Genomic DNA, 7,238 nt, shown 5'->3' on the forward strand with positions numbered 1-7,238 from the left:
CCCTGGGTGGCACCTGTGGCTCAAAGGAATAGGGCACCGGCCCCATATGCCAGATGTGGTGGGTTCAAACCCAGCCCCAGCCAAAAACTGCAAAAAATAAAAAATAAAAACAATTAAAAGTCCCATTATACATTGTTGATAAAAGAAATTTGAAAAGAAATATGCTTAAAGTACAGTTTCTGTCCTTTTGCAAAGATGTATGAGTGCATGTTCTTGTGTCTTCTATAGCACTTTTTTGGGAAAGATCTTGGGTGGCACCTGTGGCTCAAGTAAAGCACCAGCCCCATATACTGTAAGTGATGGGTTCAAACCCAGCACCCCCCCCAAAGAAACCAAACAGAACTACAAAAAAAAGATAGATTTTTTTTTAATTTCAAAATATCGAGGGTGTACAAATATCTTTGTCGCATGACTTGAGTCAGGACTGTAAATGTGCCAATCACCCTATAGCACTTTTTTAATATATGTGCTTTTATTTTTATTTAATGACTTGGGTTTACTCCTTTAAGTAGCCTGATAATTATTGGATTTATGCCAACACTATACTAAGAAAATTCTTTCAAAGAATATCTTCTAATTATCGTTAAACTTCTTCTTCTTCTTCTTCTTTTCTTTTTCTTTTTTTTAAGACATAGTCTCATTCTGTAGTAGTCCTGGGTAGAGTGCCATGGAGTCACAGCTCACAGCAATCTCAAACTCTTGGGCTCAAGCAATCGTCTTGCCTCAGCCTCCCAAGTAGTTGGGACCACAGGTGCCTGCCACAACTCCCAGCTAAATTTTCTATTTTCAGTACAGACAGGGTTTTACTCTTACTCAGGCTGGTCTTGAACTCATGAGCTGAAACAATCCTCCTGCTTCAGCCTCCCAGAGTGCTAGGATTACAGGCATGAGCCACCTCACCTGGCCTGTTGTTAAACTTCATAAATGATTAAACATTTTTTATAAAATGTCTAAAGAAATAATATGATAGGCTTGGCACCTGTAGCTCAGTGAGTTGGGCACCAGCCACATACACCGAAGAAGGTGGGTTTGAGCCCAGCCCAGGCCTGCTGAACAATAATGACAACTACAACCAAAAAAAGAAAAAAAAAATAGCCGGGCATTGTGGTGGGCACCTGTGGTCCCAGCTATTCAGGAGACTGAGGCAGGAGAATCACTTGAGCCCAAGAGTTGGAGGTTGCTGTGAGCTGTGATGCTACAGCTCTCTACCGAGGACAACATAGTGAGACTCTGTCTCAAAAGAAAAGAAAAGAAAAGTAAAGAAATAATGTGATGATGAACATATAAATTACTGCAAATTTTACATGGCTATAGGAACTTGCATGATTAAATTACACATCAAAGTATATAGTTTGTAATCCTACCACGTTGGGAGGCTGAGGTGGGAGGATTGCTTGACGCCAAGAGTTCAAGATCAGCCTGAGTAATCAGCCAGAACCTCCCCCCTCTCTACCCAAAAAAAGCATATTGTTTTCTATGTTTCACCTTTACCTCAAGTGGAGCTTATAAGAAACAAGCAAAAAGCTATTAAAAGACTTTAGTTCCAACTACAGCCTGATTTAGTCAAAATACCCACAGTCAATCTGTTTCTCTGTCCCCTTTCTGGAAATGGCTCTGCTCTGCTGTGCCAGTAGAGGGCACCATGTGTATACTGGGCAGGGAAGGCTAAAGGCTTATCATTGAGTACAAAAAAAAAGGAGGGGGCAGCGCTGTAGCTCAGTGGGTAGGGCACTGGTCACATACACAGAGGCTGAAGGGTTCGAACCCAGCCCAGGCCAGCTAAAACAGCAAAGACAACTACAAGAACAAAAAAAAATGGCCAGGCATTGTGGCAGGCGCCTGTAGTCCTTGGGAGGCTGAGGCAAGAGAATCACTTAAGCCCAAGAGTTTGAGGTTGCTGTGAGCTGTGACATCACAGCACTTTACCCCAAGGCAACAGCTTGAGACTCCGTCTCAAAAAAAAAAAGAAAAGCCAAAGAAACCAATTTGCACTTGGTTTCTTTCTCTTGGAAGGAACGACTCAGCTAGTATGGGTGTGAGTGGAGATCAGAACTGGAGGGTAGGTTGTGACAACAGTTATGCAGAACTTCATGCGTTCTAACACCCTCCTCATCAGTTCAGCATCCAGAAGAACCCGAGTGAGCAACGTTGGCCCAAATGGATCACAAAGTGGAATTATGATTCAACAGTTGCTTTTAGAGTCTGGTTGCTGGTGCAACAGACGAAGTGAGAGCTGAGGACAGTCTTTTGTGTTTGAGGTAGTCCGTGTAGGGTAGCAAACCTCAGACCAAGCTATGGTCAGGAGATCTGGTTCTATTCTTAGTTATGTCAATTCCTGAGTTACTTTGTGTAAACTAATAGAGAGAATCAAGTTCCCTACACACTAGAAGCTTTGCTTTGGCTGTTATTACACATGCTCAAGTAAGAACTACTTGTATTTTTTAAATTTGCTATTATAAATATGGAAATTTATATTTCTACCCATTTAAATGTGTATTTAATATGTTCATTAAATATTTGGTTTGAAAGGATACATTTGAGGGGCAGTGCCTGTGACTCAAGGAATAGGCTGCCGGCCCCATGTAGGGGTGGGGGCAGGTTCGAACCCAGCCCCAGTCAAAAACTGCAAAAAAAAAAGAGTAAGTATACATTCAAAATCTTATGCATAGTGTGTCTAAAGACTTATGCACACTTAGGCAGCACCTGTGGCTCAAAGGAATAGGGCACCAGCCCCATATACCAGAGGTGGTGGGTTCAAACTCAGCTCGGCCAAAAAAAAGAACTACAAAAAAAAAAAAAAAGACTTAACCCCCTGGGCGGCCCCTGTGGCTCAGTGAGTAGGGCACCAGCCCCATGTACCAAGGGTGGTGGGTTCAAACCCGACCCTGGCCAAACTACAACAAAAAATAGCCAGGTGTTGTGGTGGGCTCCTGTGGTCCCAGCTACTCAGGAGGCTGAGGCAAGAGAATCGCCTAAGTCCAGGAGTTGGAGGTTGCTATGAGCTGTGATGCCACAGCACTCTACCTAGGGTAATAAAGTAAGACTCTGTCTCTAAAAAAAAAATAATAAATAAGGGTGGCACCTGTGGCTCAAGGAGTAGAGTATCTGCCCCATATACCAGAGGTGGTGGGTTGAAATCTGGCCCTGGCCAAAAACTTCAATTTAAAAAAGAAATAATAATAAATAAAATTAAATTTAAAAAGACTTAGCCCCATTAATACATATATATATTTTTTCTTTTTTTTTTTTGGCCAGGGCTGGGTTTGAACCCGCCACCTCCTCCAGCATATGGGGCTGGTGCCCCACCCTTTTGAGCCACAGGCGCTGCCCAATCCCATTAATATTTAACTCTGTAATGTTAACATAATTCAGATTAACCTAACTAATTTTTAATCTAGCAAACAACAGATAGCAATGTCTAAGGTTATAGCAGAAACTTGAAAAATTGTGAATGTTTTATTTAAAGATTTCCTTGAGACTCTCCTAAGAGCAAGTAAAATACCCAGCTTTCCAGAAGCAGAATTTTATATGGGGGGGAAAAAAAAAGACCTACAATGTAGAATTGTTCAAAACATTAGAATCAATTTATGTGAAGTGGCTCGTGCATGCTCAATAAAAGGTTTCTTTTCATACTCAATAAAAGTGCTCCTTTTTTGCTTTTTAATAACATTATTTTAGGAGTGATGGCTGTAATTAAAATAACTCTCTTTAGCTCTTAAGGCTAACTTGAAAATAATAGAGCCAACTCATGCTTAGGTTCCCCTCAATTTCAAATCCATAAGGAATCAAATCCTGCCACGGGGAAGTTACATAGGTTTTAATTTCAAGTCTCTTTAAGAGGCAGCAAAAAGGAATTTCATTGTACAACACAGAGGAAATCTTCACACCCTTGTTAGAGAGAGAACACCCACCTCCTTTTCTCCTCCTGTCGGCTGAATCACTCCCCATTCCAGCCTTCCTTCTGACTTTTTTTTCTCCATTCTTTTCCTTCCTTGGGTTCTTCCTTGTCCTTGCTTCTGTAGATTAAAATTGCAGCTTTCTGTAAAGAGATATTTTTCAGAATGATTTTGCTTTTGTTACATGAGACACCAGCCAAATTACTGGTGAAATTTGTTATTATCTGGTCAACCTGCCCTGTCAAAAGCACAAATAGATTCAGAAATTCTTTGACCTAGAAGAGACCAATAAATTCAAATCTCATATTTACAGATCAGAAGGCTGAGACCCAGAGAGGGTAACTGGGATCTCTAAGGTTCTTTGATTAGGGAGCAGAATCCACATGCTTTGATCCCGACCTGCTTTGTCCTGTAGGGCTAAGTGGTTAGCTATAACATTTGCATTGTAACGAGGCCTTGCTTAATATAAGAAAAGCCAAAGTCTTTCCTTTTTTTTTTTTTTAAGAGAATCATTCTGTTGTCCTGGCTACGCAGCCTAACTCACAGCAACTTCAGATTCCTGATCTCAAGCCACCCTCCTGCCTTGGCCTCCCACTTGGGAGGCTGGAACTATAGGTGCTACCACAGCACCTGGCTAATTTTTCTATTTTTAGCAAAGATGGTCTTGCTCTGGCCCAGGCTGGTCTTCAACTCTTGAGCTTAAGGGTTCCTCCTGCCTTGGCTTCCCAGAATGCTAGGATTACATGCATGAGCCACGGCACCAGCCAAAAAGCCAGAATCTTATCTGTTTTTTTTTTTTTTGAGACAGAGTCTTACTCTGTCACCTGGGTAACATGCCACGGCATCCTAGCTCACAACAACCTCGAACTCTGGCTCAAGGGATTTTCTTGCCTCTTAAGTAGCTAGGACAACAGGTGCCTGCCACAACACACAGCTAGTTTCATCTGTCTTTACTAGAGATGAGGCCTCACTCTTGCTCAGAGCTGGTCTCAAACTCTAGAACTCAAGCAATCCACCTGCCTCGGCCTCCCAGAATGCTAATAATACAGGCATGAGCCTCTGTGCCCAGTAGATTTTCTTTTCTCATTGCAGTTACAAAACAACTTTCCTACCTTCACAGAGAATACATAATCAACATTAAATGAAGCATTTATTAATTGCAAACATTTTCATCTAAAAGATAAACGATAGGCTCGGCGCCTATGGCTCAAGCGGCTAAGGCACCAGCCACATACACCTAAGGTGGCGGGTTCGAATCCCCAGCCCAGGCCCGCCAAACAACAATGATGGCTGCAACCAAAAAATGGCCAGGCGTTGTAGCAGGCGCCTGTGGTCCCAGCTACTTGGGAGGCTGAGGCAGGAGAGTTGCTTGAGCCTAGGAGTTGGAGGTTACTGTGAGCGTGATGCCATGGCACTCTACCCAGGGGGATAGCTTGAGGCTCCGTCTCAAAAACAATAAATAAATAAAAATAAAAGATAAACGATATATACATTTCAGAAATATGGTATATATAATTTTTATAAAAGGTAATTCTGAAAATATATTGAGAAAATCATCTGTAGATAACATTACACTCATCGGGTGGCACCTGTGGCTCAAAGGAGTAGGGCACCAGCCCCGTATGCCAGAGGTGGTGGGTTCAAACCCAGCCTCAGCCAAAAAAAAAAAAACTGCAAAAAAAAAACATTACACTAGTTGACGGAAAATATAACTATACATCTTTTTTTTTTTTTGAGACAGAGTCTCAAGCTGTCACCCTGGGTAGAGTGCCGTGGTGTTACAGTTCACAGCAACCTCAAACTCTTGGGCTTAAGTGATTCTTTTGCCTCAGCCTCCCAAGTAGCTGGGTCTACAGGCGACCGCCACAATGCCCAGCTATTGTTTTGTTGCAGTTGCCATTGTTGTTTTAGCTGACCCAGGCCAGGTTTGAAACTACCAGCCTTGGTGTCTGCGGCCGGTGCCCTATCTACCCACTGAGCTACGGGCACTCCCAAGTATACATCATTTTTAAAATTGGTATTGATCTAATCATCTCCTTTTCTTTGTTAAGGGACATAAAGAACTTTTTATCTCCTTTACCGGCTCTGGTTTTGCATGCAGATGAAATGCAAATCTTAAGGCAAATGCTACCTTCCAAGTAGAACATATTTTTCAGCACTGTCACAGGCAATAACTACACAAAGCTGGGCGAGTCTTTCTCTTGAGTCCCTCAGTCTAGTGAAATAACCTCGTCGTACTCACTCCTAATTATTAAAACTATCATATCACCCAAAATGTCGCCCACCTCCCTAGAATCCTCTAATTTATTTATTTATTTTATTATTATTGTTTTTTTTTTTTTTGAGATAGAGTCTCAAGTTATCACCCTCGGTAGAGTGCCATGGCATCATAGCTCACAGCAACCTCAATCTCTTGGGCTCAAGTGATTCTCTTGCCTCAGCTTCCCAAGTAGCTGGAACTACAGGCGCTCTCCACAATGCCCAGCTATTTTTGTTGTTGTTGTTGTTATGGTTGTCATTGTTGTTTAGCAAGCCTGGGCTGGGTTCAAACCCATCAGCCCTGCTGTATGTGGCTGGCGCCCTAACCACTGAGCACCGAGCCCAGGCAAAGATTTTTAAATACCAAAAATTTCCCCTCTAGGGCAGTGCCTGTAGCTCAGTGAGTAGGGGACTGGCCCCATATACCAAGGGTGGTGGGTTCAAACCTTGCCCCAGCCAAACTGCAACAAAAAATAGTGGGGCATTGTGGCAGGCGCCCGTAGTCCCAGCTACTCGGGAGGCTAAGGCAGGAGAATCGCCTAAGCCCAGGAGATGGAGGTTGCTGTGAGCTGAGTGATGCCACTGCACTCTACGGAGGGCAAGAAAGTGAGACTCTGTCTCTACCAAAAAAAAAAAATTGCCCTCTAACACACCACTGGTGGAAATGTAAATTGGCATTCACCTTGCTGGAAGGCAATTTGGCAGTGGATAGCAAAAGCTTTACAGAAAGTAATTAAGACCTTTGACTCAACAATTTTGTTTTTAAGAATTAGCTTATCACAACAATAAGAGTTGGGGGGAAAGAAGATTAATTACCACATTACTTATAATAACAAAAAACCTGAAGAATACTTAAGTACCAGAAAATAGGGAGATAGTTAACTATAAGTGTATCACAGTATAAGCATAGGATAGAATACTAAGCAGCTGCTAAAAATATTATTAAGATTTAGTGCTATAGGCTCAGCACCCATAGCACAGTGGTTACAGCACCAGCTACATACACCAAGGCTGGTAGGTTCGAATCCATCCTGGGCCAGCTAAACAACAATGACAACTGCAACAAAAAAAGAGCTGGGCATT

This window comes from Otolemur garnettii, unplaced genomic scaffold (genome assembly GCF_000181295.1).
Source record: "Otolemur garnettii isolate 467f Iridium unplaced genomic scaffold, OtoGar3 scaffold00006, whole genome shotgun sequence".
NCBI classification, from domain to species: domain Eukaryota; kingdom Metazoa; phylum Chordata; class Mammalia; order Primates; family Galagidae; genus Otolemur; species Otolemur garnettii.